Genomic DNA, 16,281 nt, shown 5'->3' with positions numbered 1-16,281 from the left:
GAGCCATCCTGACGAGCCAAGGTGCTGTCCACAGGGGAGGAGAAACTACAATGTGCAATAGAAGAGGAAAAGAAACTTCAGTGACAACCACAGCATCAAATACAGAAATGGGATCTGTAGTTTGTCCCACTAGCCCTTTTATATCAAATACTTTGTTGGGATTTTAGTATTATTTAGGTTTTTTGAAGTTATGACCAGCCACAAATTTGAAGAATCAGTGACAGAACAGAGTAAGCTCATCATGGGTCATGAGTGCATCAAGAAGGGCCAGGACAGACATAACAGATGCTGATGAAGCCTCAGCCGTATCCCTTCCACACCAGCCTGAATTCCAACTGCAGCATTTTCCTCTCTTTGCCCGATGGCCTTCTCTGACCATCAAAGCCTCTCTGCCTCCACACACAGTGAACAGAAACTTCTTGAAAATGAATGTCCCAGAAGACAAACCCCCAACCAATGAGTGGTCGACATGGCATATGATACCCCAATTCCCTGCTACCTTGGATGGGACAACCTAGGTGATGAGGTGTGTGTGTTCGACTCTGTTTCAAATCACATCATGAGCAGCGGGATAATATACTCTTTAACGGCTCTCTTCCCTTCCTGGTCTCATTTCCCTTCTCCCTTACTGGTGTTTCCATGGATCCTTTCCCAAATATGTGTACTCAAATGTGTGTTTCTGAAACTGCTTCTGAGGAGGAATACACCTTAAGATCTATAAGTAAGCAGAATGAGAAGTAAACAATGTCTTCCCTTTCTCATTTGAAAGTCCAGGAGATCACAACCTAAGGTGTTCATCATCAACACAGGACAATTTAGGAGATTAAAAACTGGCGTCACATTTGGGCACCATAAAGGGGCAAGAAATAGCACCTTTGAATCTTTTTCTGTGGAGTCTTTGAGAGACTTAGAACCTGTGATGTGCAGTAAAGTGGAGAGCCAGAGGGCCTGCTGGGGGGTGGGGATGAGAAATACAGAGCATCACTGTTGAAGCTGCTGAAGTAGATGAGGTAGGGCTACTTCTCTAAGCGGAAGACCACCAAGCTCCAGTCATACCAAGAGACCAGAACACAGGTTTCATCAGCCTCAGACTTCCACAGGTGACCCCACGAGGCTGCCTATGGTGAGAAGGGACAAGGAGCATCATCCCAAACCCAGGGAAAATCCAAATCCCCACAAAACTAAATCTCCTCATTTCCCATGAGCATGAGGACATATACGCCCCCTTGAATCCGGAATCATCCTTCCAATAGGATAGGAGAGGAGGGGTCTTCATAGGAAGCTCAACTTCAGAATAGCCCAATAATCTTACAAAATGAGGCCTTTTAAAACCAAGAGACAGATAATATTAATTGGTTCATTTAGATTCTGCTATGGCACAATCCATACAGTCCAAGAAAGCAGAGCTGAAGAGGGAGATTTTCATGTAACTGTCACTCCCACTACAGAGGTTTGACGTCTGCAAAAAGTAAGTGAATCCACACTTTACCTCATTTGTTAAGAGAAAAATGTTTTTGGTATCTAATATTTTTAAAACATGTAGCTCTGGAGTACATCAAGAAGTACATGAATACACTTATACTTTCCAGAGACGTCGAGAAAAAGGAAGGCACATGCATCAGCTCAGCAGAGACAAGGAGAGTTCTGGGATGAAGCCAGCCGCCCCCATCTAAGAGTGGGAAGGAGGTGGCCCTGTGCTTTAAAGGATGCTGGACCTCAGGGAACCTGAAAGGGGCAGCAGGCCAAAAAACAAATAATAACTCTCCTGGTCCCTTCTCCTTTCTGGAAACTCATGCCCTCCCACTTCCCCTATAGTTGTCCTAGGTCTTCTCTTAACAATTCGTAACTAAGCCCCTGTGAACCAAGATGTTATTAAGAAAGATAACCTCACACAAAGGGAATCTTCAGGTACCTCAGATCTGAAGGAGGTCATTCAGAGGAAGACACACACACACACACACACACACACACACACTCACGTGTGTATATATAAATATATTTACTTGTATTTTAAAAATACATATTTTTTTAAAACTCTACTGGTCCTAACACAGAAACTGAAAGAGGAAAGTGGGGATCTCCGGGGTTAACTTGTTCACACAACTGTTAGCCTGAGGTTCAAACCCATGTCAGTATAAATAAAGATGCCTAAATTCACAACTGTGGAGTACTTGGCAAAGTACCGCATAAACAAGAGCACTGTTATTGGCAATCTGAAACAGAAAAGACCATATAACACGAAATTTCCTTTACAGACTCAGTGTGATAATGAGTATGGGAAAAATAAAAGGTGAGTATTTGGTCTTCCATATGGCTAGGAAGTAGGGGAAATGTTGATGATGAGGGAATCAGGGGTATCACTAAAGCCGCTGTCAAGGACAGCAGCAACGTACAGTAATTAAAGCCCAGTTTTGACACCAGATGGGCTTGGATTTTAATCCCAGCTCTGCCACCTGCTACCTGTGCAATCTTGAGCAATTTATTTAACCTTTCTGAGAATTAACTGAATGTTGTGCAGATTAACTGAGATCATACAAGTTTCAGGAGCATCATAGCTGCCCAACGACTATTAATCTTCCTACTCCGTTCAAACCCACTTCCCACAACAGGAGAGGAAATAAGTGGAAGCATGGGTAAACCGTGGGTAAACAAGACTGAATGTACAGAGGGGAAAAGCAGAGATCCAGGCAAAAGCACAGAAAAAAGTGTGAACGATGCAACACTCCACAGAAGGCTTTGTGGCTCATGCGTTCTGATAAATCTGAGTCAATGTTTATGTCTCATCTGAGCAGCCAAGTGCTCACATCGCTGTGACCCCCACTAGATCATCTCCTACTTCCTCAACGTCCTCTGGAGTCCATGTGAGATCAGTGTCCAAACTGGGGACCCTGCTAAAATGATGATCCCAGGCCCCATGCCCAGAGCTTGTGATTCAAAACATCCTTTTGGGGGCGCCTGGGTGGCTCAGTGGGTTAAAGCCTCTGCCTTCGGCCCAGGTCATGATCTCAGGGTCCCGGGATCGAGCCCCACATCAGGCTCTCTGCTTGGCAGGGAGCCTCCTTCCCCCGCCCCCACCCTCTGCCTGCCTCTCTGCCTACTTGTGATCTCTGTCTGTCAAATAAATAAATAAATAAAATCTTTAAAAAAAAATCCTTCTGCATTTTCACAAGAGACTAATATTTTGAAATAATAACTGAGGTTCCTCTCCCCATTCACCATTCCTATCACCAGATTTTCTTGTTCTTTCCCTATTCAGCCAGGCAGCATTATATCAGGACAAAAAAATCAACAAGAACAAGAATCTAATTATTAGTTTTATTTGTTTTTAAGATTTTATTTATTTATTTGAAAGAGTGAAGCACATGGGAGGCGGCAGAGGGAGAGGGAGAAGCAGACTCCCCACTGAGCCAGGAGACCGGATCAATCCCAGGACCCTGAGATCATGACCTGAGCTGAAGGCAGACACTTAATCATCTAAGCCATCCAGAAGACCCTAATTATTAGTTCTCAACAGAAATTTTAATTCCACGGAGCCCACAACTTTGAAAGGGGGGAAAACCTATTTTGAACAGTAAAATCCGAGGATTAGAACATAGACAATGGAATTTGGGTAAGAGACAGATATATCTCACCCTCTCCTCACAAACCCCCAAACAAGAGTAGATGAAACCTGCCCAATTAGAGGAACAGAAAGCTCACAGAAGATGAACAGAATCAGCTATGAATGTGAAATTCCTGGCAGGCAAATACCAAGTTTAGTGGACAATTAAGACCAAACCTCTGAGACCAAGGAATCAATAAAAACAATCACAACTTCGGAGCTTAGATATGGCCTCTGGAAAAGGGTGGAACACAACTCTGAATGTGAATAAGTTTAAACCTACAATGACAAAATAATCCCTGAATTCCTGGTTTTAACTAAGTGTCAACAAATTAATATTTCTCTCATCTATTGGGAATAGTGGCTCTAGGCATAAATTAAATTCAGTTACATGAAAATCTCGTGTAAGTTGTATTTTTCACAAATTTTGGAAATTGTATTACCTACCAGTTTTGAAAGCTACCTAGGGGGTGCGCCTGGGTAGCTCAGTGGGCTGAATGTCCGCCTTCAGTTCAGCTCATGATCTCAGGGTCCTGGGATGGAGTCCCCACATCAGGCTCCCTGCTCAGTGGGGAGCCTGCTTCTCCCTCTGTCTGCTTGGGCTCTCTCTCTCTCTCTCTGACAAACAAATAAATAAAATCTTGGAATAAATAAATAAATGCAAGCTACCTAGGTACTTCTGCCGCAGTGGCCAGCAAACCACACTGAGAAATACTGTGAACTCCCCTGAGTAATTCTAAGTCTTCCCCAGGACAGATCTTCAGGACCTCCTGTAAAATAATACCTGCACCATAGGGTTAAGGGAAGAATTTAATGAATAATACTTGTCGTTTGGCATTTATTATCAATAACCCCTACATGTTATTAGCAAGGAGACATTTCTTACTCCTCCCTGATATTTTCTTCCACATTGAAAGACCTTAATTAGTGTAAGTGCTGTTGTCTGCTATGAGACTTCATTCCATCTGTGCCAGGGCGGGAAACGGCTCATATGACCAGTCGATTTGGGAAGAATCAACTCGAGTGTTGTCATCTCATTTCTTTCCCGCTTCCTCGTAGAAACCTGTTGCTAGGACCTTCCCACTGGGCACAGGCCACCCATCACTCCCCAGGAGACAAATTCTGTCCTCCCACTGAAGCCCCTATGCTCCAGCATTATTTGTTCTTGGGCAATTCTAGTTGCCTTGAGGGCGGTATGTTGACTTACTTCATCTTCACGTGATATAACTTACTCCCTCTTGGAAGCAGAGATGCTATTTTGTCCAACACCTACAACCGTTTGCATTAGTACATTTGTTCAAAAATTAGGCAGTGAAGAAGACTCCTATTTATTGAGTTCCCAAGGAATTCCAGCACTTATTTTAAGAGGGAAAAGTAATATCCATTCAGTTTACCAATAAAGTCTTGGATTTTTATATTCCTTGACCCATAAATTTTATCTAAAAAAATTTAAAGAAGTTAGACACATGTATACATATTTTCTTAATATTTATACATAAAGGGGTGGAATTAAGATGGCAGAGAAGTAGCAGGCTGAGACGACATCAGGCAGCAGGAGATCAGCTCGATAGCTTATCTAAACATTGCGAACACCTACAAATCCAATGGGAGATCGAAGAGAAGAAGAACAGCAATTCTAGAAACAGAAAATCAACCACTTCCTGAAAGGTAGGACTGGCGGAGAAGTGAATCTAAAACGACGGGAAGATAGACCGTGGAGGGGGGGGGCCGGCTCCAGGCAAGTGGCGGAGGAACGGAGCACAAAATCAGGACTTTTAAAAGTCTGTTCCACGGAGGGACATTGCTCCAGAGGCTAACCCAGGGTGAAGCCCATGAGGGGTCAGCGTGGCCGCAGGTCCCGCAGGGTCACAGAAGGATCGGGGGTGTCGGAGTGTCGCAGAGCTCGCAGGTATTAGAACGGAGAAGCCGGCTGCAGAGACAAAGCCGAGGACTGAACTCTCAGCTCGGGGTTACCTTGAACTGGTCGCGGGCTGGGTGAGCTCGGAGCGTGGCTGGAGGCTGGGGATACGGGAGTGATTGGGCGCTGTCCTCTGGGGGCGCACTGAGGGGTGGGGCCCCGGGCTCTGGCTCCTCCGGGCCGGAGACTAGGAGGCCGCCATTTTCATTCCCGTCCTCCGGAACTCTACGGAAAGCGTTCAGGGAACAGAAGCTCCCAAAAGCGAACCCGAGCCGATTACTTAGTCCGGCCGCCGGTAAGGGCGGTGCAATCCCGCCTCGGGCAAAGACACTTGAGAGTCACTACAACAGTCCCCTCCCCCAGAAGATCAACAAAATATCCAGCCAGGACAAAGTTCATCTATCAAGGAAAGTAGGTTCAATTCCTAAGACAGCAGCGCAATTCCAGAGGAGGAGAAAGCAAAGCACGGAACTCATGGCTTTCTCCCCATGATTCTTTAGTCTTGTGGTTAATTCAATTTTTTTTTCATTTTTTTTCTTCTTTTCCTAAATATTTTAAACATTTACCCTTTTCTTTTTTAACGTTTTTTAACTAGTTTATCTAATATATATTTTTTCTTTCTTTTTTATATTTTTTCTTTATTTGTTTTCTTTTTTTAATTTTTTTTTTCTGAACCACTTTTAATCCCCTCCCCCCCCCATGATTTGGGGTCTCTTCTGATTTGGTTAAAGGGCATTTTTCTGGGGTCTTTGCCACCCTTTTAGTATTTTACTTGCTCCTTCATATACTCTTACCTGGACAAAATGACAAGGCGGAAAAACTCACCACAACAAAAAGAACAAGAGGCAGTACCAAAGGCTAGGGACCTAATCAATACAGACATTGGTAATATGTCAGATCTAGAGTTCAGAATGACGATTCTTAAGGTTCTAGCTGGGCTCGAAAAAGGCATGGAAGATATTAGAGAAACCCTCTCTGGAGATATAAAAGCCCTCTCTGGAGAAATAAAAGAAATAAAATCTAACCAAGTTGAAATCAAAAAAGCTATTAATGAGGTACAATCAAAAATGGAGACTCTCACTGCTAGGATAAATGAGGCAGAGGAAAGAATTAGTGATATAGAAGACCAAATGACAGAAAATAAAGAAGCTGAGCAAAAGAGGGACAAACAGCTACTGGACCACGAGGGGAGAATTTGAGAGATAAGTGACACCATAAGACGAACAACATTAGAATAATTGGGATTCCAGAAGAAGAAGAAAGAGAGAGGGGAGCAGAAGGTCTATTGGAGAGAATTATTGGAGAGAATTTCCCTAATATGGCAAAGGGAACAAGCATCAAAATCCAGGAAATGCAGAGAACCCCCCTCAAAGTCAACAAGAATAGGTCCACACCCCGTCACCTTATAGTAAAATTTACAAGTCTTAGTGACAAATAGAAAATCCTGAAAGCAGCCTGGGAAAAAAAGTCTGTAACATACAATGGTAAAAATATTAGATTGGCAGCAGACTTATCCACAGAGACCTGGCAGGCCAGAAAGAGCTGGCATGATATATTCAGACCACTAAATGAGAAAAACATGCAGCCAAGAATACTCTATCCAGCTAGGCTATCACTGAAAATAGAAGGAAAGATAAAAAGCTTCCAGGACAAACAAAAACTGAAAGAATTTGTAAACACCAAACCAGCTCTACAGAAAATATTGAAAGGGGTCCTATAAGCAAAGAGAGAGCCTAAAAGTAATAGAACAGAAAGGTACAGAGACAATATACAGTAACAGTCACCTTACAGGCTAATAATGGCACTAAATTCATATCTCTCAATAGTTACCCTGAATGTTAATGGGCTAAATGCCCTAATCAAAAGACACAGGGTATCAGAATGGATAAAAAACCGAAACCCATCTATATGTTGCCTACAAAAAACTCATTTTAGAAGCGAAGACACCTCCAGATTTAAAGCCAGGGGGTGGAAAACAGTTTACCATGCTAACGGGCATCAGAAGAAAGCTGGGGTGGCAATCCTTATATCAGACCAATTAGACTTTAAGCCAAAGACTATAATAAGAGATGAGGAAGGACACTATATCATAGACAAAGGGTCTGTCCAACAAGAAGATCTAACAATTTTAAATATCTTTGCCCCTAACGTGGGAGCAGCCAACTATATAAACCAATTAATAACAAAATCAAAGAAACACATCAATAATAATACAATAATAGTAGGGGACTTTAATACTCCCCTCACTGAAATGGACAGATCATCCAAGCAAAAGATCAACAAGGAAATAAAGACCATAAATGACACACTGGACCAGATGGACATCACAGATATATTCAGAAATATATCCCAAAGCAACAGAATACACATTCTTCTCTAGTGCACATGGAACATTCTCCAGAATAGATCACATCCTGGCTCCTAAATCAGGTCTCAACTGGTATCAAAAGATTGGGATCATTCCCTGCATATTTTCAGACCACAATGCTCTGAAGCTAGAACTCAATCACAAGAGGAAATTTGGAAAGAACTCAAATACATGGAGACTAAACAGCATCCTTCTAAAGAATGAGTGGGTCAACCGGGAAATTAAAGAAGAATTGAAAAAATTCATGGAAACAAATGATAATGAAAACACAATGGTTCAAAATCTGTGGGACACAGCAAAGGCAGTCCTGAGAGGAAAATATATAGTGGTACAAGCCTTTCTCAAGAAACAAGAAAGGTCTCAAGTACACAACCTAACCCTACACCTAAAGGAGCTGGAGAAAGAACAAGAAAGAAAGCCTAAACCCAGCAGGAGAAGAGAAATCATAAAGATCAGAGCAGAAATCAATGAAATAGAAAAGAAAAAAACAATAGAACAGATCAACGAAACTAGGAGCTGGTTCTTTGAAAGAATTAATAAGATTGATAAACCCCTGGCCAGACTTATCAAAAAGAAAAGAGAAAGGACGCAAATAAATAAAATCATGAATGAAAGAGATCACAACTAACATCAAAGAAATACAGACAATTATAAGAACATACTATGAGCAACTCTACGCCAACAAATTTGACAATCTGGAAGAAATGGAGGCATTCCTAGAGACATATAAACTACCACAACTGAACCAGGAAGAAAGAGAAAACCTGAACAGGCCTATAACCAGTAAGGAGATTGAAACAGTCATCAAAAATCTCCAAACAAACAAAAGTCCAGGGCCAGACGGCTTCCCAGGGTAATTCTACCAAACATTTAAAGAAGAACTAATTCCTGTTCTCCTGAATCAGTTCCCAAAAAATAGAAATGGAAGGAAAACTTCCATTTTAGGAAAACTCATTTTATGAGGCAAGCATCACCTTGATCCCAAAACCAGACAAGGATCCCACTAAAAAAGAGAACTACAGACCAATATCCTTGATGAACACAGATGCAAAAATTCTCACCAAAATACTAGCCAATAGGATTCAACAGTACATTAAAAGGATTATTCAGCACGACCAAGTGGGATTTATTCCAGGGCTGCAAGGTTGGTTCAATATCCGCAAATCAATGTGATAAAACACATTAATAAAAGAAAGAACAAGAACCATATGATACTCTCAATAGATGCTGAAAAAGCATTTGACAAAGTACAGCATCCCTTCCTGATCAAAACTCTTCAAAGTGTAGGGATAGAGGGCACATACCTCAATATTATCAAAGCCATCTATGAAAAGCCCACTGCCAATATCATTCTCAATAGAGAAAAACTGAAAGCTTTTCCGTTAAGGTCAGGAACACGGCAGGGATGTCCATTATCACCACTGCTATTCAACATAGTACTAGAAGTCCTAGCCTCAGCAATCAGACAACAAAAGGAAATTGAAGGCATCCAAATCAGCAAAGAAGAAGTCAAACTATCACTCTTCGCAGATGATATGATACTATATGTGGAAAACCCAAAAGACTCCACTCCAAAACTGCTAGAACTTGTACAGGAATTCAGTAAAGTGTCAGGATATAAAATCAATGCACAGAAATCAGTTGCATTTCTGTACACCAACAACAAGACAGAAGAAAGAGAAATTAAGGAGTCAATCCCATTTACAATTGCACCCAAAATTATAAGATACCTAGGAATAAGCCTAACCAAAGAGGCAAAGAATCTATATACAGAAAACTATAAAGTACTCATGAATGAAATTGAGGAAGACACTAAGAAATGGAAAAATGTTCCATGCTCCTGGATTGGAAGAATAATTATTGTGAAAATGTCCATGCTACCTAAAGCAATCTACACATTTAATGCAATCCCTATCAAAATACCATCCATTTTTTCAAAGAAATGGAACAAATAATCCTCAAATTTATATGGAATCAGAAAAGACCTCGAATAGCCAAAGGAATATTGAAAAAGAAAGCCAATGTTGGTGGCATCACAATTCCGGACTTCAAGCTCTATTACAAAGCTGTCATCATCAAGACAGCATGGTACTGGCACAAAAACAGACACATAGATCAGTGGAACAGAATAGAGAGCCCAGAAATAGACCCTCAACTCTATGGTCAACTAATCTTTGACAAAGCAGGAAAGAATGTCCAATGGAAAAAAGACAGCCTCTTCAGTAAATGGTGCTGGGAAAATTGGACAGCCACATGCAGAAAAATGAAATTGGATCACTTCCTTACACCACACACGAAAATAGACTAAAAATGGATGAAGGACCTCAATATGAGAAAGGAATCCATCAAAATCCTTGAGGAGAGCACAGGCAGCAAACTCTTTGACCTCAGCCACAGCAACATCTTCCTAGGAACATTGGCAAAGGCAAGGGAAGCAAGGGCAAAAATGAACTATTGGGATTTCATCAAGATCAAAAGCTTTTGCACAGCAAAGGAAACAGTTAACAAAACCAAAAGACAACTGACAGAATGGGAGAAGATATTTGCAAACGACATATCAGATAAAGGGCTTGTGTCCAAAATCTATAAGGAACTTAGCAAACTCAACACCCAAAGAACAAACAATCCAATCAAGAAATGGTAAGAGGACATGAACAGACATTTCTGCAAAGAAGACATCCAGATGGCCAACAGACACATGAAAAAGTGCTCCACGTCACTCGGCATCAGGGAGATACAACTCAAAACCACAATGCGATACCATCTCACACCTGTCAGAATGACTAAAAGTAACAGCACAGGAAACAACAGATGTTGGCGAGGACATGGAGAAAAGGGAACCCTCTTACACTGTTGGTGGGAATGCAAGCTGTGTGGCCGCTTGGGAGAACAGTACAGAAGTTCCTCAAAACGTTAAAAACAGATGATCCAGCACTACTAGGTATTTGCCCAAAGGATACAAAAATACTGATTCAAAAGGACAAATGCACCCCACTGTTGATAGCAGCATTATCAATAATAGCCAAACTATAGAAAGAGCCCAATGTCCACTGACCAGGTAAAGAAATTCTGGTATATATGCACAATGGGATATTACTCAGCCACCAAAAAGAATGAAATCTTACTATTTGCAATGATGTGGATGGAGCTAGAGTATTATGCTAAGTGAAATAAGTCAGTCAGAGAAAGACAAATACCATATGATTTCAATCATATGTGGAATTTAAGAAGTGAGATTGATGAACATAGAGGAAGGGAAAAAACAGAGAGGGAAGCAAACCATAAAAGACTCTTAGCTATAGAGAACAAACTGAGGGTTGAGGGGAGGAGTTGGATGGGGGATGGGCTGAATGTGTGCTGGGCGTTAAGTAGGGCACTTGTGATGAACACTGGGTGTTATACGTAAGTGATGAATCACTAAATTCTACTCCTGAAACCAATATTACAGTATATGTTATCTAACTAGAATTTAAATAAAAGCTTGAAATGAAAAAAATTCCATCAACCAATAATATATATACATGTCTGGTATCTCATCAAAAATTACAAGGCATGAACAAAAAAATTAAAAGTTATGCACATAAACAAGAAAATATGATATAAAACCAGAATAAAAATCAAACTATAGAAACACATACAGAAATGACATAAATAATAGAACTAGTAGATAGGAATATTAAAAAAGTTAATATGAGTAAACTCCATATATTTAAGTAAAGAAAACTATGACCATGATGAGGAGAGAAATAATGGGTATATATTAAAAAATTGTACTGCTAGAGATGTAAAAATATTATACCTGAAAAGAAAAAAAAATGGAATGGGACCAACAGTGGATTAGACACTGGAGAAGAAAATTTCAGTGAATTTAAAGACATAACAATATTAACTTTCCAAAATGAAAAACAGAAGGAAAACAATACTGAAAAGAAAGTGCACAGAGCATTTGTAATCTGATCAAATATATGAGTGATTAGAGCCCCAAAAGAGAAAAAGAGATAGAGACAAAACAATATTTGAAAAAATCGTGGATAAAAAATTTCCAAACTTGATTAAAATATGAAATCCATGAATCTAATGAAATCCATGAAACTTAATGAACCCAAAACAGAACAAATGAGAAAAACATGCTAAAACATAATAATGATCATTTCAATAGATGCAAAAAAACGATTGACTAAATTCAACACCCATTTATGATAGAACTCTCTATAAATTATAGATAAAAAGGAATTTCCTCAACCTTAAAAAGATACTTCTCAATTACCAATTTAATTCTTAGTGGTGAATGACTAGGTACTTTACCTGTAAGATAAGGAAATCACTCGTAGCATTTTTATTCAACATGAATGTAGAGATCCTAGCCAGTAAAATAAGGCGATAAAAATACATATGGGGGCCCCTGGGTGGCTCAGTGGGTTAAAGCCACTGCCTTCAGCTCAGGTCATGATCCCAGGGTCCTGGGATCGAGCCCTGTGTCAGGCTCCCTGCTCAGCAGGGAGCCCACTTCCCCTACCCTCTCTCTGCCTGCTTGTGATCTCTGTCTGTCAAATAAATAATTTTTTTAAAAAAAATCTCTAAAAAATAAATAAATACGAGTCATTCATGTTGGAAAGGAAGAAACTTTTTTTTTTTTGGCTGGGTACAGTATACTTTATTGATGGTACATGACAAGGTAGGGCTCCCCAAGCCCCTTCCCTTCTTCAAGGGGTCTGGGATGGAAATAGTGGAGGTTGGGAGATTCTCAGTGTTTTGGGGGATAAGTTGGGGCAGGGATTCCCCAGCAGCTGAGGGCCTCTCTCTTCCTCTTGCTCTGGCTGGGGCTGGTGGTCCAGGGGGCTCTTACTCCTTGGAGGCCATGTGGACCATAAGGTCCACCACCCGGTTGCTGTAGCCAAATTCATTGTCATACCAGGAAATGAGCTTGACAAAGTAGTCATTGAGAGCAATGCCAGCCCCAGCATCGAAGGTAGAGGAGTGGGTGTCACTGTTGAAGTCGCAAGAGACAACCTGGTCCTCAGTGTACCCCAGGATGCCCTTGAGGGGGCCCTCTGATGCCTGCTTCACCACCTTCTTGATGTCATCATATTTGGCAGCTTTCTCCAGGCCGCAGGTCAGATCCATGACAGACACGTTGGGGGGTGGAGACACGGAAGGCCATGCCAGTGAGCTTCCCATTTAGCTCAGGGATGACCTTGCCTACAGCCTTGGCCTCACCAGTGGAAGCAGGGATGATGTTCTGGGCAGCCCCTCGGCTGTCACACCACAGCTTCCCAGAGGGGCCATCCACAGTCTTCTGGGTGGCAGTGATGGCATGGACGGTGGTCATGAGTCCCTCCATGATGCCAAAGTTGTCATGGATGACCTTGGCCAGAGGAGCCAAGCCTGGTACAGGAGGCATTGCTGACAATCTTGAGGGAGTTGTCATACTTCTCATGGTTCACACCCACCATGAACATGGGGGCGTCAGCAGAAGGAGTGGAGATGATGACCCTCTTGACCCCGCCCTTCAAGTGAGCCCCAGCCTTCTCCATGGTGGTGAAGACCCCAGTGGACTCCACAACATACTCAGCACCAACATCGCCCCATTTGATGCTGGCGGGATCTCATTCCTGGAAGATGGAGATGGACTTCTCATTGATGACAAGCTTCCCGTTCTCAGCCTTGACTGTGCCGTGGAATTTGCCGTGGGTAGAATCACACTGGAACATGTAGACCATGTAGCTGAGATCAAGGAAAGGGTCATTGATGGTGACAATAGCCACTTTACCAGAGTTCAAAGCAGCCCTGGTGCCCAGACACCCAATACGGCCAAATCCGTTCACTCCGACCTTCACCATCATGTCTCCGGCACGCGGCTGGCCCTGCACCTGAAGATGCGGCTGTCTGTCAAACGGGGAAGAGCAGGGAGCTGGAAAGGAAGAAACTTTTAAAAATTGTTTTTTACAGAAGACACGCAGTCTATATGAAAAATCCTAAGGATTCCCCTCTGGGAATCCTACAAAAGAACTATTAGCTCCAATCAGTGAGCCAAGCAAAGTCACAAGACTAAAGGCCGATCTACATATAGATCAATTTTATTTTTATATCTAACAATACACATTTGGAAATTGAAATTAGGAAAACAATACCCTTACAATAGGATCCAGAAATAGGAAATACTTTAGGATAAATCTGACAAAAAATGTACAAAGCCTATATATAGGAAACTATAAAACACTGCTGAGAAAAATTTTAAAAGACCTAAATAATTATACACATATAGCAGATTCACAGGTTCAACTATTGTTCAAATGTCCATTTTTCCTCAAACTGATCTCAATATTCAACTGAATCCCAATCACTATCTCAGTAGTCTTCTCTGGCTAAATTGACAATTTTTAATTCTAGTAGAATGTATGGAGTTATGCAAAGAACTAGAATAAACAAAACAATTTTGGAAGTGTGCTTTTTAAGATTTGGGGAGAACCTACACAGGAATCTTCTGAGAATGCTTGAGAATTCTTCTCAGTGATTATTCACCCTAAGTAAGGCATTCAACTCCAGAAAATGCAGCGCTGATCATTGCTACTGACTGAACAGAAATGCTAACACTTGAAACTAACGTTCACTGTATGCATTCTGTCCGAATTTCTTAATTATCCTGAGGTTTACGTAAGATTTAAAATTTTTTTTTTATTATAAGAAAATCAATGTTTGGTGCAAAGCATTATGGTTAAGAGAACAAGATGGAGAGTCAAGTTGTCTGTGATTAAATCCTAATTTTACCATGAGACAAATTATTCTTCCTTTAGTCACGTTACTCACCAATACCTGGTTTCCTCATCCATACATAATGGAAGATGAGGTGTTGTAGGTAAAGTACACGTTTCTCAGTTGATGAGGAACAGAGCCTCCTTGACCAGAGCAAGGAAGAACGAACGGGAAATCGTCCGGACTGAAGAGAGCACGTTCTTTGGTGGACAGCTCCCCGTCTCAGGCACGTTTTTCATGTGAGAAAAATACTGCCGACCTTACTGAACAGAGCTTAGTGAACAGAGACTCTGTCCTGCTGCAACAGGAAAAGGATATGGAGTTGCACAGTCATATGACAAATCATACTGAATACACTAAAAAAATGAATGCTCCTTTTCTGAGGCTAATAAAACTGAGAAGACTTGTCATGGAGACAATGAACGCTCAGTTTCAAGATCCTTCCCTTGCACAAACCCCTTCCGAGTTCAGGAGAACTTTAGAAATATATTTCTATGGTGATACGTTTTATAAAATTTGTGAAAAAAATTGTAAACAACTCTATGGAGACATAATTAATATATGGGAAGCTGGACATATTTAATGTATAGAATTTCTTGAGTTTAGAGATATGCAGACTTATGAAACCTCACTATAATCAAAGTAGTAAACATAACCATCACCTACAAAAGTGTCCTCCTGTCCCTTTATTTATTTTTGTCTGTTTTGTGGAAAGAACATGAAATCTACCATCTTAAAAAATTAGTACGTGCACAATATTGAATTGTTAGCTATAGGTACCATGTTGTACAGATCTCTGGAACATGTTCATCTTAAATAGCTGAAGTTTCATACCCATTTAACAACAATTCCCCATTTCCCTTGCCCCTCAGCCCTTAGCCACTCCTACTTACTCTCTGTTTTTCTGACTTTGACTATTTTAGATACCTTGTGTCCGTGGGATCGTGCAGCTACTTATCCTCTGCTTATTGCACTTAGCGTAATGTCTTGCAGGTTAATCAATGCTGTCACATGGGGCAGAGTTTCCGTTTTTGTTTTTTTTTATTTGAATACAGTTGACATATAATGCTACAGTAGTTTCAGGTGCACAACGTAGTCATTTGACAAGTTTGTATGTTACGCTATGTTCACCACGAGTACAGCCGCCTCTGCCCCACCCTGTCGCTCTTACGAAGTCACTGTATTCTTGACACTCGGCTCTCATTCCTGTGACTTGTTCATCCCATAACTGGACGCCTGTACCTCCCACTCCCCTGCACCCATTTTCCCCAATCCCTCTATCCCTCTCCCCTCTGGCAATCATCAATTTGTTCTCTGTATCTATTGTCCTGATCCTGCTTTTTGTTGGTTTATTCATGTTTTTAGATGCCATATGGTATTTATCTTTCTCAGTCCGACTTCTTTCACTTAGCCCAATACCCTTTAGGTCCATCAATGTTGTCTCAAATGGTATAACCTCATTTTGTATGGCTGTGTAATACTTCGTTGTGTATATACACCACATTTTCCTTATCCATTCATCTTCCGATGGATACTTAGGTTGCCTCCATGTCCTGGCTGTTGTAAATAATGGTGCAATAAACATAGGGGTTTACTTATGCTTTTGAGTTAGCATGTTTATCTTCCTTGGCTAAATCCCCA

General features: G+C 41.1%; 1 pseudogene; it reads right to left on the bottom strand.

Moving 5' to 3' along the window:
* Window positions 1-12,524: 12,524 nt before the first annotated feature.
* LOC123929628 lies at window positions 12,525-13,745 on the bottom strand (annotated as a pseudogene).
* Window positions 13,746-16,281: the final 2,536 nt, after the last annotated feature.

The sequence above is a fragment of the Meles meles genome, chromosome 2 (genome assembly GCF_922984935.1).
Source record: "Meles meles chromosome 2, mMelMel3.1 paternal haplotype, whole genome shotgun sequence".
In the NCBI taxonomy this organism is placed as follows: domain Eukaryota; kingdom Metazoa; phylum Chordata; class Mammalia; order Carnivora; family Mustelidae; genus Meles; species Meles meles.
This window is presented reverse-complemented; position numbering and strand designations above follow the sequence as displayed.